Source organism: Cydia fagiglandana, chromosome 25 (genome assembly GCF_963556715.1).
Source record: "Cydia fagiglandana chromosome 25, ilCydFagi1.1, whole genome shotgun sequence".
NCBI classification, from domain to species: Eukaryota; Metazoa; Arthropoda; class Insecta; order Lepidoptera; family Tortricidae; genus Cydia; species Cydia fagiglandana.
The window spans coordinates 3,432,912-3,448,988 of NC_085956.1; the positions used below are offsets into that span (position 1 = coordinate 3,432,912).

The following is a 16,077-nucleotide window of genomic DNA, read 5'->3' on the forward strand; positions in this document are numbered from 1 at the left end:
TACAGCACATCCATCTCGCTCACGCTTACGCTAAGTGAGAGTGAGAGAACACTAACCTACGGGGCCTTAAGCGGCGGACGCTGTCACAACCTGATATTTAACATTAAAGAAGACTATGAAACGGCCATAGACCTAGTATTACATAGATGACCTATACGCGTGCCTTCGTGAGGGACAAAACATACGCAAAGCGACAATATTAGAAACATGTTTTAACATTCCTGACAACATACCAAAAACAATCTACGTAATTCGGTCGGGTTTTTTGTTGCCCACCATAAACCATACAACATTTTTGGTGGGGAACAAACAAAAAGTGACAAGGACAAGCAATAATACCGGTTTCTCTGCTACTCCTACTGAAATTTCCATAAGTGCATCTCGTTCGGTCGTTTGGCCCCTCCCCGTGTCATCTCTATATTATTGTACCTCTATGGAAACGGCTAAGGTCGATGCGGCAAATTGGTCATAGGGGTTATTCCGTACAAGAGACGAAAGTATATTTCTTTCTATTTTCTTCTTCTTCCTCGCGTTATCCCGGCATTTCGCCACGGCTCATAAGAGCCTGGGGTCCGCTTGACAACTAATCCCATGATTTGACGTAGGCACTAGTTTTTACGAAAGCGACTGCCATCTGACCTTCCAACCCAGAGGGTAAACTAGGCCTTATTGGGATTAGTCCGGTTTCCTCACGATGTTTTCCTTCACCGAAAAGCGACTGGTAAATATCAAATGATATTTCGTACATAAGTTCCGAAAAACTCATTGGTACGAGCCGGGGTTTGAACCCGCGACCTCCAGATTGCAAGTCGCACGCTCTCACCGCTAGGCCACCAGCGCTTTTTTTTTTATATATTTCTTTCTATTTTAATCGTAGGAAAAAACCCATCTGCTTTTTGAGCACTCCACGGGCTGTCCCGTACAAACACATTTTATTTCCTGTGTTGCGACTTTTTTTTGAGCATTTAAAGCAGGCGATTATTTTGCTGTGCATATTTTTGATAACTTGTCATAGAAAGTGACTCTTACACTTGCAAATCTTCAGAAAATTCGCGTTTGTACGGGACAAACGGTAGACAATTTCATGGAATGCTCCTTTAGATTGCTGAAACTAAAAGCAATCGCTGCTTTGTCTATGAAATTATCAATTGTGTACCTACTACCTACTAATGTGTGAAGCGCCGGTGGCCTAGCGGTAAGAGCGTGCGACTTGCAATCCGGAGGTCGCTGGTTCAAACCCCGGCTCGTACCAATAAGTTTTTCGGAACTTATGTACGAAATATCAATTTGATATTTACTAGTCGCTTTTCGGTGAAGGAAAACATCGTGAGGAAACCGGACTAATCCCAATAAGGCCTAGTTTCCCCTCTGGGTTGGAAGGTCAGATGGCAGTCGCTTTCGTAAAAACTAGTGCCTAGTGTGCCTACGTCAAATCATGGGATTAGTTGTCAAGCGGACCCCAGGCTCCTATGCGAGCCGTGGCAAAATGCCGGGATAACGCGAGGAAGAAGAGAGAGTGTACCTACTAATGTTTGAAAAAAAAAACGCCATTGTACGGAATTGTCCCTATGACGGAATTGGCCACATTGATCTTAAATATACTTAAAGTAAGGTGCAATGGGATAACTTCGAAAGCGGGGTAATTTTAAAAATGACAAATATCTATAAAGCCAGAAGCAATTCATGATTTAGCTACTACAATTCAATGAAATAATAGTAAAAACATTCCATTGATGTAGGTAATTTATTTTGAAAAACAAACATAACTTTTTAATATTCTGGTTAAGTCATTTCGCAAAATAAGTAATTGATTATTGATTACAACAACAATGGGAAATATCTATGTAATACTTTTAAAGGAGCAATTCTTGTTTATTTATTTACCTATAGGTATAATTGTATATTTATTTATATAATTACCTATATAAATATATAACCTATATGTATATTTCGGGGATCTCGCAAACTGCTCTAACGATTTCGATGAAATTTGCTATATGCTCCCATATAGAAATTTTCGGGGGCGATAAAACGATCTAGTCTTATCTCTAGGAAAACGCGCATTTTTGAGTTTTTATATGTTTTCCGAACAAAGCTCGGTCTCCCAGATATTTGACTGTTATACTGCAACAGTCACCGATTTTGATTTTTAATTATTTTGTGGCAGGATTGTGCTACCTTTATTTAATAGTGCGGGGACCAAATTTTCGTCTATACAATCCAAACTATCGATATTTTTTGTTAAGTATTTGACACTTTCAAAATACAGAAACCTGGAAGGATACGTACTTACTTCCAGGTTTAAACATAATATACCTTTCGTAATAGTACAAATATAAACCACAAAAACATTTTTGACAGATATGTTGCTTTTAGAGTGTCGTCACTTTAGAGTTTTTTTATACCTACATTGAAATAATTTTGAAGCAACTAATGGCCAACAGATTTTTGTGCTAAGTGATAACAAACAAGCTTACGGCCCGCTTGATGGTAAGTGGTTCGGTACATATCGTAGCCTACGGACTAAAAATAGGTAATATAGGTATCTCGTGCAATGTGCATAGGTACTTAATTTATAAAGTGGAGTCAACTATTTTTTTAAGTGTCTGGATTTCTCTGACAACCACAAATAGGAATGTTTCCTTAGAATTTGCGTACTAAGCGATAAAACTAGATATTCTCTCTAGACGCATTACTTTTGCCATTATAGTTCTAAAAAGACCTAACCGCATTAAAATATCAAGGCGACTTATGACTTTTTGCAATTTGACGGACGCATTGTTAAAACACGCGTCTGTTGCGACGGTTCAAAAAAGGTCGTAAGTGACACAAAAGTACAAGCCAATATATGCCCTTTGTCAACTGTCAGAGAGCATTGTTAAAACCGGGCTTTATCTATCCATCGTTACTTATAACTGGCCAGGTAGCCACGGAAAGAGACAACCTAACGCCACAACAAGCATTTACACTGGACTGCAAAGAAACGCTCAATCGATACAATATAAAACGGACAAATCCGCCATTTTGACGAAAACCGCTCGACCTACGCGCTCATAGACAACACCGTTGGAAAGAACAGAAAAAAATAGCCTAAAATAGTGTGCAATACGTCCGTATCAACTGTAATAACGGCTTGACGGTTGAGCGTTTAGGTTTTAAACGTCGAACGCGGATCGTAATCTGCGATCAAAATGGCGGCCGTCTTACGAGCGAGAGAGTCCGATTCGAATTTGGAAAATTGGTGTTTTTTTTTTCTGTTGTAAAGAGAGCAGTATAGTATAAGGTTAGGCGGAGAACAGGAGGGGCGATCTGAGGCAAAGCGGTGTGAAGGGAAAAGTGTCGTGGACAGATGAGGCGCGCTGTCGCGGGATAGGTCCGGCGATTCGCAGATGGGATGCAAGCGCAAGATAGATCCTTTGGAATTATTTTCATATCATATGTTGGCAAACATATCCCAAATTATCCTTAGTAATGTTGAAGTCCTAGGTTTATAATTCAAAAAAAGAAAAAACAGAGTTAACAATGCTTCCTCGGAAATATAAAAACAAACCTCATTATCCCTCAGAATACTAGTTATTCTTTAACATCTCATCTGTATGTAAAATGTATAATTAATATAATTATTGGTGCAATCTATCTATACATATAATAAAGCTGTAGAGGGTCGAAAGTCTGTACATGGAAGATATTTGAAAAAAAGGTGGCTGGGGATACTTAGAATCGATAACAGAACACGTTCCAACAGTTTTTAGAATTTTTGTCTGTTTGTCTGTTTATCTGTTTGTCTGTTTATTTGAACGCGCATCACGTGAAAACGGCTGAACGGATTTTGATGCAAACTTTACTAATCTATCGAGGAAATCTCCGGCCAGGTTATAGGCTATAAAAATTCAACCCTTAAAAGGGGGGGTAGCCACAACACTCGCTTGATTCAAGTTTGCCCCTGAATCTTATGGCGCAACTTAGGAAGGAGGGGCAAACTTTTTTCAAATATGTGCTACCACTATTGAGTACCCTGGTAAACTAACAGATGGCGCTGAATTTAATACGAGTACGTAGTGACATGAATAGCAACCGAGGAAGGTTTTTGTCAAATTAACTCTAAGTTTAGATGAGGGGGTACGGACATCAACAAATTTAATTGAATAATTATGTCGATATAATAATATACAACAAAATTAAACGACAGTAAATTAATTACCCCTCATTGCACAGTGACATCTTTTTCACGACTACCCAAAAAAAGTGAGAGAGAGTGTATTGTGTTTTCAGCGTTCGTGTTTGTATGTAGGTATATATTTATTTATCTGGGTTTCCCTCTCTCTCACTCTTTTGCGGTTCGGCGCTAGGTCTTATGCGAGGCCTTCTGCCTTACGGCAAAGTTGATCTTAATTACACTTGGGCGTGGATCCAAGCTTTCCTCTTTCGCAGCTGGGCCTACTGCCTTGCTCACACTTCGCCAATTCAATTCTCTTGGTCAATTCCAAGCTCTGCTTTCTTGCATCTTTTATGCATGAAAACAACCTCGCTGAAATCCTTAAATATCGAGCCCTATGCGAAGCTAGGCTGATAGAAAACTGTCCCATCCCTTCTTTGTATGAAATCCTGGATTCGCGCCTGGTTAGGACTAAAAGTAAAATTGCGTTTTTTATATATAGAAATTTTTTCGCGCTCGCTTCGCTCGCGTTTTTAATATCTTTATAAGGTATGATAAAGGTGACATTCGGGTGGCGTCTGCAGCAGCATTACTCTGTTGCAACGTTACTGTCAATTTTCGTCATAAAATGATGTGACCGATTTCCATACTAAAAGTAAAAATGTACAACTGTCTATCATATTGCGTTTTTATATCAAAAGATTTTCGCGCTCGCTTCGCTCGCGTTTTCAATCACTTTCTAAGATATGATAAAGGTGACGTTCGGGTGGCGACTGCAGCAGCATTAGGTACTCTGTTGCAACATTACTGCTGCGGCACTGTCAATTTTCGAGATATAATAATGTGACTGATTTCCATTCTCAGCTGTAATGCGGCAATGAACTTCACTCAATTTACCAAAAAAAAATGTAATCTTAATGACCCTAGGGAGAGGGGGCACCATGGTCTAGAAATGCTTAGGGCATTAAAATATCTTTATACGGCACTGCTTCGGACTTAACCCGACCACAAAAGAGACAGGTACAGAAATCAATCTACATACAAAGCGCGCTCGAGCAACGCACACATAGACACTGCTCACGGACACGATATCTCGGACCGGTTGGGACCAGTGCGAGCGCGAGTGCCATCCGCTTGAGACACGCGTCTGTGAACTTTTTTGTGAAATAATGGAGAAACCTAACAAAAAGTTATTATAACTGTACAGTGGACGGTTGTTTAAATTCAACATTAAACGGTGAATTGTCGTTTTTTAAGCTACCAGTTGTTTCAGAGAGAATGCGAATGCGAAATTATTACATCGTACATGAGAATGCGAATTTATTACACTTTAAAATATAATAATCGTGCATTTCGCCAATCTCGAAATCATCGCAAGATATTTTCTGTGGCATATTTGTAATATAACAATGACATTAAAATTAAAATACCTATTTGAGTAATTAATGTTATTATTAATTTATATTTACATTCTTCCCGTTTCATCCTCGACAATAAATCAAACAACTAGATACGAGATACGATACGATGGATACGAGTGCCACTACGACAATAGTTTTTTGTGCATAAGTCATGGTTCGCAACAATCGCAACCCTAGAGCGACCGCCGACCGTAGGTATGAAAAGTAAAGTACATACATGTGATTGACTTCTGTACTTATCTGTTTTGTGACCCGACGTACGTGTCGCGCTGTACGCGTTCCAAAGCCGGGCGCCTTCGGCGCCCTCATACTAAAAGAATCTGGCGTAGCCCGACAACGTGGCGCGCTGCACGCGGTCCAAAGCCAGGCGACTTCGACTTTCTCATACTAAAAGAGACGTACGTGACACGCTGTACGCATTCCAAAGCCGGGCGCCTCCGGCGCCCTCATATTCAGAGCGTCGGGCGTAACGTACGCGTTTCAAAGCTGGGCGTCTTCGGCGCCCTCATATTAAAAGAGTCGGGCGTAGACCGACGTATGTGACACGCTGTACGCTTGCCAAAGTTGGGCGCCGAAGGCACCCTCATACTCAAAGCGTCGAGCTACGCCCGACGCACGTGGCACGCTGTACGCGTTCCAAAGCCGGGCGCCTTCGGCGCCCTCATACTAAAAGTGTCGGGCGTAGACCGACGTACGTAATACGCTGTACGCGTTCCAAAGCCGGGCGCCTCCCTCATACTCAAAGCGTCGGGCGTAACCCGACGTACGTGACACGCTGTACGCTTGCCAAAGTTGGGAGCCGAAGGCACCCTCATACTCAAAGCATTGGGCTAAGCCCGACGCACGTGGCGCGCTGAATGCGGTCCAAAGCTAGGCGACTTCGACTTTCTCATACTAAAAAAGTCGGGCGTAGTCGGACTACTACAAATCGCGCTCTAAAAAGTATGAAACAATAAGATAGAATTATTTTAAGAAATTATCATGCAGGAAATTATAAATGTTATAATTTTTTGAATAAAAAAATACAGTGTAATGTAATTTACAATTTTTTATATATTTAGCAGCTTACTGACACAAACCGAATCCCACGCGGGCGGAGCCGCGGGCACAGCTAGTAAAGAATATTTACTTACTTACTGTAGGCATAGGTACTTAGTAAAAATCTTCAGTTGTGGTTTAGTAGTAATAAGTTATAAAAATATACATATACTTAAATAAAAACAGAAAGTGGCCTAAAATTAAATTAAATACATTTTTAATAAATACATACATTCCGTACTTTCGTGTAAGACATTTGGTTAAAGATAGAGTTAGACCAAGAAAAGTTTGCAGAGATTTTGCTGTGCAGGTGTTATTTTAAACGTCAAACTTCTATGAAATTATGACTTACAAATAACACTGGCACTGCGTGTACTGTCAAAATCTCTGCAGACTTTTCTTGGCCTAACAAATAAATCAATAGGTTTTTTGTCTTTATCCGAGGAAACAAAATATCCCGTATCTCAAAAAAATGTGATGGGGCACTTTTATAGAGCGTAGATATAGAACGGCAGGGCAAACAAGCGAACATGCCCAGCATAGCGCATTCATGGTTTATCGACTTTATCGAGTCGAGCTCGAGACATATCTCGCGACATATCCCCGTCCCAACATCCCCGCGCACACCGGCTACCTATCTTTCATTGCACGTACGCGCGCGGGGGGGCAACGCGGGAGGGGTCGCGCGGAGCCATCTTGCCATCGGCCGCCGATCCGAGCGCGTCTCGCGACCCAGCGCTCATAATTCGCACTAATTACCCACCAAAACCAGTGAAAAACACACAAAAACTAGTGTTTTATAGTGTAATAGTGTTGTGTTGTGCTCTCGGATTGTTCGTGTGAAAGGTGAGTGTGCTTTGTTGGACAATTATCGTTCCCATCGATTCGACCGCGGGAGGGGAGACGCCGTCCTTTTATATCTTTTGTTGTTTTGTAACTAAATCAATAATTTTAGTTGCCGGACCGCTCTTAATTCGTGTTACGTGACGGATACGATTTGATTCGAACGCTGAGCGAAGTTTTTAGCTGAAAAGTGGTGTGTTATTGATGAAAATAATGACATTCGCATTGATATTGGTATGTTTTCATTTTTCGTTACCTATAAATAGCTTGTTGAATGCATTCATTAATGAACGCATTGTTGAAATATTATCAACGTTACGCTTACCGTGACATATATTATGATGTCGTAATCGTTATTTACATTATTATAGTTTGCGGTTAAGAAAGATAATTCACCGAAAAAACCGGTTGGTGTTACCAAATATCAATGGAAAGTCAAATGAGAATTGAATTTGTTTTGGTTAAACGAGTTAAAATAGGTACTACTTAAACGCATCTCAAATGTATATGCATGTATAACTAATAATGTAGTCTTACTTGTCACTTGTGGTATGCCATTTAGCATAAATACACGCCTAAATACATAACTTGTTACTAAGACAAAGGAAACCTGTACTTATCTACCTCAGCAGTGCATGACCTTAAAAGCACGTTTTTATACCGATTAAAACTCAATGTACATAGATAAAGTTATATAAACAATATCTCATTCATAATGAAAGTTTAAAGACCGATAAAGTGTTACATCACTAGTGATAAGACAACAAAGGCCGTTTAAAAACAAAAACAATTGAATTATCGAACGGAACAATTCGAATTTAGAACGAACGTCGTTTGTTCGTTTGAAACAGCGCTATGGCGGATATAACACATCGAGCATAAAATAATTGCATTCGCACCGCGCCTTGGTCTTCGATATTACCCTGATGCGTAGAAATAGCGATGTGGCCGATCGGAAACCTCTCGCAACAGCGATCATCTTGAATTTGTCGCGTAAACCCACAGACAAGGCGGGTCAGCTTTTTTTTACACTGTCAGTTTATGATCGTACATCGTACTTGTACTTAAGCAAGTGTGTGATCTTTTTAAATCGCTCGCGTGAGTGTGAGTGAATCACTGGTCATTACGCTTTTAAAAAGATCTGTTGTTCTTGGCCGATGTGAGTTTGGATACGAATATTAATGATCTTAGATTAGTCATGAATCGGACACTGCCAAATATATCCAGTTAACATCAACATTGTCCACCGGTGGAGCTTATTACCTTGCAATAAGGTCGAATTCCCAGTTAAAAAGTGAACTATGGTACTTACCATTGAGCTAACCACTTTTTAAAGAAGCAAAGCGATTTGTTGACCATTGTCTGGGATTTTGATAATGTTTAGTTATGATCTAGCTTACAAGATAGAAGTAGGAACAGTGTGATACAGGAAAACTGTGGACTGATCGAAGATACATATAGTTACATATTCAATTACTAATTAATATCTCCGTTGACATTTTTTGGGACGTCAGTCTTTCCGTGACCACAGCTGGTGCAACTCAGCTGAAACGTCGGAATTAAAGGTAAAAACAATGAAATTATATCGTTTGTGTAATTGAATATGTGTACAAAACGCGAGAGTTTAAAGTGTTATATGATACATATACCTAGTGACAAAAATCGGTATGTTGAGATGGTTTGAAAGAATTTGTGAAATAAAGCTAACAAAGAGAGTGTATAAACAAGGAAAGTCATGCTCGAGTCAAACGTTAAAGCTAGCACATCACATAGAGGACGGGTTCGAGCTTGGCTTGGTTACAGGAGTGGTCTTTGTGGATCTAACAGCCGTATACGACACTGCATGTGAATATACAAAGGCTGCTCTTAAAGGTTAAGGATATGACAGGTGATGCTGGATTCATGAACGTTCTTCGCGAACTGCTCTACAATCTGAAAAAACCGGGCAAGTACGAGTCGGACTCGCGCACGAAGGGTTCCGTACCATAATGCAAAAAAAAAAACGAAAAAAAAGCAAAAAAAAAAACGGTCACCCATCCAAGTACTGACCACTCCCGACGTTGCTTAACTTTGGTCAAAAATCACGTTTGTTGTATGGAAGCCCCATTTAAATCTTTATTTTATTCTGTTTTTAGTATTTGTTGTTATGTATGTATGTATGTATAAACTCTTTATTGTACAAAACACAAATTTATGGCACAGGATAGGCAGTACAAAGGCGAACTTATCCCTTTAAGGGATTTCTTCCAGTTAACCTTTGAGTAGATGAGAATTGAAGAAGAACGGTAGACAAATATAGCACTGAGTACAATAGACTAGAGGAAAGTCAATCAAATTATAAAAGAGGGCGAAAATAAATAATATAAGATAAAATTTGGAATTAACAATATAACAAATATATAGAATACCTACGTTAAATATAATAAATATATAATATCTATCTATCTGTTATAGCGGCAACAGAAATACATCATCTGTAAAAATTTCAACGGTTCGTGAGATACAGCCTGGTGACAGACGGACGGACGGACGGACAGCGAAGTCTTAGTAATAGGGTCCCGTTTTACCCATAGGGTACGGAACCCTAAAAAGCCGCTGGCGCTCGCTAAGAAATGGTCTCCCTCAGGGTAGTGTGCTAGCCCCGATGCTGTTTAACATATACACCAATGATCAGCCAGTCCAGCAGGAAACGCAGCGATTCGCATACGCAGATGACCTAGCACTAGCAGCTCAAAGCAACAGCTTCGAGGGTACAGAAAAATCACTGTCCGCGGCCTTAAAGGCTCTAACGAAGTACTATGAGATGAACTGCTTGAAAGCAAACCCCCAAAAACTCAGTCGTGCGTATTCCACCTTCGAAACCGGGAAGCAAATAGGCAGCTCAATGTTGCCTGGAATAGAGTCGCTATTGAGCACTGCCCGTGCCCAAAGTACCTCGGAATAACCCTAGACAGATCGTTGTCCTTTAAGACCCACTGCGTAAAAACACGACTAAAGGTTAGTTCGCGAAACTGTCTGCTGCGGAAACTCACCAACCCACTGGGGCGCGTATGCGCACACCCTTCGCACTACTGGTCTGGCACTGTGCTATTCAGCTGGCGAATAAGTGGACGGTGTGGCACCGCTCTACCCACGCAGGACAAGTTACCTCGGCACTTAATGACACCTGCCGCATAATCACCGGATGCCTTAAACCAACTCCGCTTAGTAAGCTATACCCTCTGGCAGGAAACCCGCAGAGAAGTGGCGTGCAGCGTCGAGAAATTGAAGCAGGAACAAGACCAAAGGCATCCTCTCCACGGCCACAAGCTACCACCATTCCGTCCGAAGAGCCGTAGGAGCTTTATGCGGTGTACTGCAGCCATCCGGATTCCACCGCCCCAAAACCGACTAGTCCAATGGGAAAGCACCCGCGCCCCTCCTGACGACTACGTTCGCCCCGCTGAAACGCTTCCCGCTGGGCATAAACAACCGTGGCTGATCTGGAAAACCTTGAACAGATTGCGCTCCCGGGTCGGCCGCAGCAAGGAAAACGTGCTGAGGTGGGGTGATCTAAGCGGCTCAGACACCCAATGTCCATGTGGGACGGCTCCACAAACGATGGAGCACCTGATATCCTGTCCAGCGTGCCCGCATGCCTGCTCTGACCAGGATCTCCGTGATGCGACAGACAGGGCGATAAATCATCGACACGAGAAGAAGAAGAAGGGAGAAGTAGAAGCGGGTAGGGGTAGACCTCGGCGGACTTTCTCTGATCAGATCAAGCGAGGATTTTTTTATAGTAACTCGTTTACTTGCCCTCTGAAAACCCCATTAGTGAAGTGGAATTGCGTCTTTTCCAACAAGCTAATATTGTTGAATAATTTTACGGTTTAGACTCACTTGTTTTTGGTCCCTCGCGCGACATGTTTTGGAGAGCCTAGGTAATAATTGACACCTGACACTGTCAATTTGTATAAGTACGTTAAATTATGACAGATAAACGTCAATATTTACTTGTTTACGTCGAATAGTCATGGTCTGATGACCATGTGAGGGCATTTAAAAGGCGTATTCAAGCCAATTTATTTTTTGTTAAAGGTTATTTATAATATAAATTACTTCTCAGTCGACTGACCTTTTGAGTTATTGGTGAAAGTGCTAAATTAATATCGGTTGTTGAAGTACCATCACACTGTTAACTGTACATCGGTGGATCTTATGCTATTTGTAATAAGGACCATCCAATAGTTGACAATGGTTGACTGGTAGAAGCACAGAATAAATAATAATACTAGGTAAGAGAAGACTCACTCTCTAACAAAACGCGTCTGTTACGATCAGCAGCACAGATATTGCCGCTAGGTGGCGACAGTGCCATGCGCGGCTTATGGCGTCACCAGGCTGTATCTCTTGAACCGTGATCGTGATAGCTAGACAGTTAAAATTTTGACAGACGATGTATTTCTGTTGCCGCTAACAACAAATACTAAAAAGTACGGAACCCTCGGTGGGCGAGTCCGACTCGCACTTGTCCGGTTTTTATCCTTTTGAGGTACGGAACCCTAAAAACATGCCTACTAACCTACAAGGCATGTTTTTAGGGTTCCGCTTCACTACTGAAGTGAATAAATCGCAGGTTAATGAATGTATCAATAACACGACAGTACAATTGGAAAGCCGATGGAACCTTGTCCTCGTTTCATACAAACAGCAATACTCTGAAGTGTACGTAGGTGGACCTTATTACAAAAGGCATAAGGTCCACCTATGGATAATTTATAAGCAACAGTTTGGACGATGGTACCAGAGATATATATAACTCCGTATAAGATAAATAAAGTCTAAGAAAAAAACGTGCCTCGGACGGCCAAGAAAAAGTCATTCTCGAATAGATGGCGCCATTACCTTTGGCCTATTCTCGGCTAGATGGCGGTAACGACACCGTTTGGTATTTAACAATTTTAACACATATCAGTGAAAGAACATCGGCCAGTATGGAACAATAAAAATTAAGAATCATTTATCCGTAAACATATTTTGATTATTTTATACATTTTCAATTTTATTTTAAGTTTTAATCGTGTGTCGATAGATGGCAGTAAATGTACCGTGACTACAAAATTGACAATGACAGGACCCCTCTATATACTATCTATTCTTTTTGATGGTACAGTACAACGTGCTGATGTTCGATGGAAAAACGATGTATGGACGTGGGGCCGATATCACTACTCCTTAATATAAAACAAAGTCCCCGTCGCGTCTCTGCCCGATTCGAGCTTTAAGATACGTCAATTAATATATCTAGAAACGATATGGATTAGATGTGTTAGTGTCAAAAGTGACGTTTTCGTTTGGAGAAACGTCACAACTCACTGAAAACTTAACCAATCGTAACCAAATTTGGAAATCTGAATGATTATGGAATTATCTGTGCCGTTTTGCTTTTTTGGCTAATTGATATCAGTTTTGAATACTACATTTTGAAGGGCTCTAGCGCCTTAAAAAATAAAATATCAAAAAAAGCAAAACGGTCCGACACAGATATTGACAATATTAAGGCCCCCCCCCCCACATCTGGCGTCTTTCGAGCGTCGGCGTCTGTCGGCTTCGGTCCAGCGCTATGGAAAATGACGTCGCGTCGACGTCGGCCATAGAATTGTAGACGCCGATGCTCGAAAGACGCCAGATGTGGGGGGGCCCTAATCTGTGTTGAAAAAAATCATTGCTCTAGCATCAAAACCCACGGAGGAAACAGTCGAGTACGTTTGTATGGAGAAATGACCACTCCTGTTGGCTCTTAAGATTATTAAGGCATGCTTCCAAAACTTAATCTATTTTAAAGTCTATCTTAATATTTTAAGGTCTACATTCGATTAAATATGTCTGCATACGGTATGTGCATCCTTGGCAAGGCTTGCAGCTTCCAAAGCCGCAATAAAAGACCAGTCAATAAAAAATACTGGCAATCTTAGGGGCCCACTGATTAACAGTCCGCCGGACGGTATCGGCCTGTCGCTTAGAACAAAATTTTGACAGTTTCGAACAACTGACAGTCCGATACCGTCCGGCGGACTGTTAATCAGTGGGTCCCTTTAGTGAACTGTAGAGATATACTCCTAGATGTGCCTATTTGGGAAAAAATAGGGTTGCGTGGCAGATACTTTTGAAGCATTGTACAAGTGTACAGTAAGCTGCATAGATAACTGACCCCCATGCAGACAAAGGGTCTGGCCGCAATCCCATAGTGTAACTGCGCCTGGCTGAAATGTATACCTTTCTTAGGTGCGTTTGTTTGTCTTATTATAAGATATCGTTTTACCACATTTCAAGAATCCCCTTGGTTTGGCCAAGTGCGCAAAATTAAAAATTTCTAGGCCTGGGATGATAGCAAATGAGTCAACCTATCTGCCGTTTTAATTTGGCAAACGATGTACCAAACACTGTATATAATAGGTGTATTTCAAATACTTACATAAAAAATATCCATGACTCAGGAACAAATAAATGCCCTTACCGGGATTCGAACCCAGGATCATCGGCTTCATAGGCAGGGTTACTACCCACTAGGCCGGACCGGTCGTCAAGACTAGTCGTTGTCATTAACTGGTCTTTGACGACATCTAAAGGGTAAATTTAGGGCGACAGGCTAAGCCGCACAAAAAGGAGCGCGGCCAAGAATGCAGGCAGGCATTACTTTTTATACCAACACACCTAACCTATTATATACCTTATCTCTTTGACATAAGAGTCACAAATGATTAGTTTATGTAGACGATGGTACTAACCCTGAGACTGATCATTGTTGGATCTTATGTCCTTGTAATAAAGCTTATGATTTGTCAGAATTCTGTTAGTTTACGATGGTACTAACCGTAACACTTGACTGATCTTTGTTAGATCTTATATCCTTGTAATAAGGCTTATGATTAGAATTTTGTTGGGTATACAATGTAAAGGCTTGCCGGACCGCTTTTTGTACGGAATAGCGTTTTGGGAATTTTTATGGTACATTTTAATTCGGGAGGCGTTTTGGCAAGTCCAGTTATGTCTCCTAAAATATAAGAATACTAGCGATCTGCCCCGGCTTCGCATGGGTAACACAAAACCTTAACTAAGTATACACCTAAACTTTCCTCAAGATCACAATTGGCGGCGCGTCCATAAAAGCCGATTCCCACCGGCTTGCCTGTTTTTGGACCTTTGAGCAGTGTTGTAAAGGAAACATGTAAGCCAAATTAGCTCCGGCTTGCCAATAGATATGTTTGACGCGCCGCCACCGTATTGATAGGTAGAAACAGCATGGATTTTCATGCTCAGTAGTTTTTGCGTTTATCGCGAATAAACAGACATTACAGACAGACAGACGGACGCGGCGGGTAGTTTGATTTATAAGGTGTAGTGGAAATGGGAGGCTTTTATCTAAGAGTGGGACTAGAGTGGTTAAAAAAAACACTTTTTGTTCAGGTCGTTTGGAAATATTGTAAAATAGAATCACGGGCGTGGCGTGGCGAGCTAGCGAGTGGTTCGAAAAGTGGTTTCAAAGTACGAGGATGAAACAAAAGCTACTTAAAATTTTAAAATATTTATCATTCAAAATCATAACGTAAAAGTCAATTCTGCCAGTTATCATGAGAAAACAACTCAAAATTAGCTTCGAATCGGGGGGCACGGCAGTGCCCCCGCCAAGTCGAGCGCGAAGCAAACACTGCCGTACCATCCTTTACTGGAACCATTTCGCCGCATTTTCAGGCCCCTATTTGAGAACCTCTAGATAAGACCAGAACGCAGAAATTTTGGTCATCCAGTAAGCTATAATCACACACTTAAAATCCAAAATTTCAAGTCTGTAGGTCATTTAGTTCCGAAGTTAAGCGAAAGCAAAGTTTCGCATTTATGAAACTCACTCATGATCATCAGAATAGAACTAGTACTTCCCATAAACTCAGAGAGCTGAAATTTGGTACAGAGTTAGGGTTTAATGGCCACATAAAGGGAAAACCTAAAAATATTGCAATATCAGTCACGTATTAAAGATCTAAGAACTGCATAAGTAAGTTTGTAATCCCATATAAATATATGATATTACAAAGTTACTGTTGCAGTTCCTACAAATAGTACTAGGTAAAGTAAAGTAAAGGTACACTACGATGTACGATGTGAGTATGAATGAAGATATGTTTAGTTATGATATGTGTATACATAGTATGGGTATGAGTACCCGAAAAGAAGGACTGCCTACAAAAAGAGATGAGATCCCATCAAAAACATTACATGTAAAAAGGTGCAAGTCTCGCAACGCTTTTACTACAAAAAAGTTTTGAGATGTAATGTGAAACCAAGTCGGTTATTTTAATCAGTGCCAGGGGGTTTCTACAAAAAGAAGTGAAATCCCACCAAAAACATTCTGTAAAAAACTAGCCAAGTCTCGATGGAGCTGCTTGTTTATCTCTAAAAAGTAATGAAATCTAGACAAAGTCGTGCCAAGTCTAAGGTTCCTTACTGCGATTTCTTTATTATTATAGTTAATGTTGTGTGACTTGGCCGTTGAAGGGTACACAAGGGTACAAAACCAGGTGCTCCATGACACCATTGCACCAATCTGTCGCCAGAACCGCTACCCATTGACGATGGAAA

At 40.9% G+C, this 16,077-nt stretch overlaps 1 protein-coding gene across 1 annotated transcript in view; it reads left to right on the forward strand.

Annotated features, from left to right (window-relative positions):
* Window positions 1-7,296: 7,296 nt before the first annotated feature.
* LOC134676799 (uncharacterized) overlaps window positions 7,297-16,077 on the forward strand; it is a 344,277-nt gene continuing 335,496 nt past the window's right edge. Inside the window, exon 1 of the mRNA XM_063535181.1 lies at window positions 7,297-7,461. The gene's annotated coding sequence lies outside the window, so the exon portion shown is untranslated. The remainder of the gene's footprint in view (window positions 7,462-16,077) is intronic.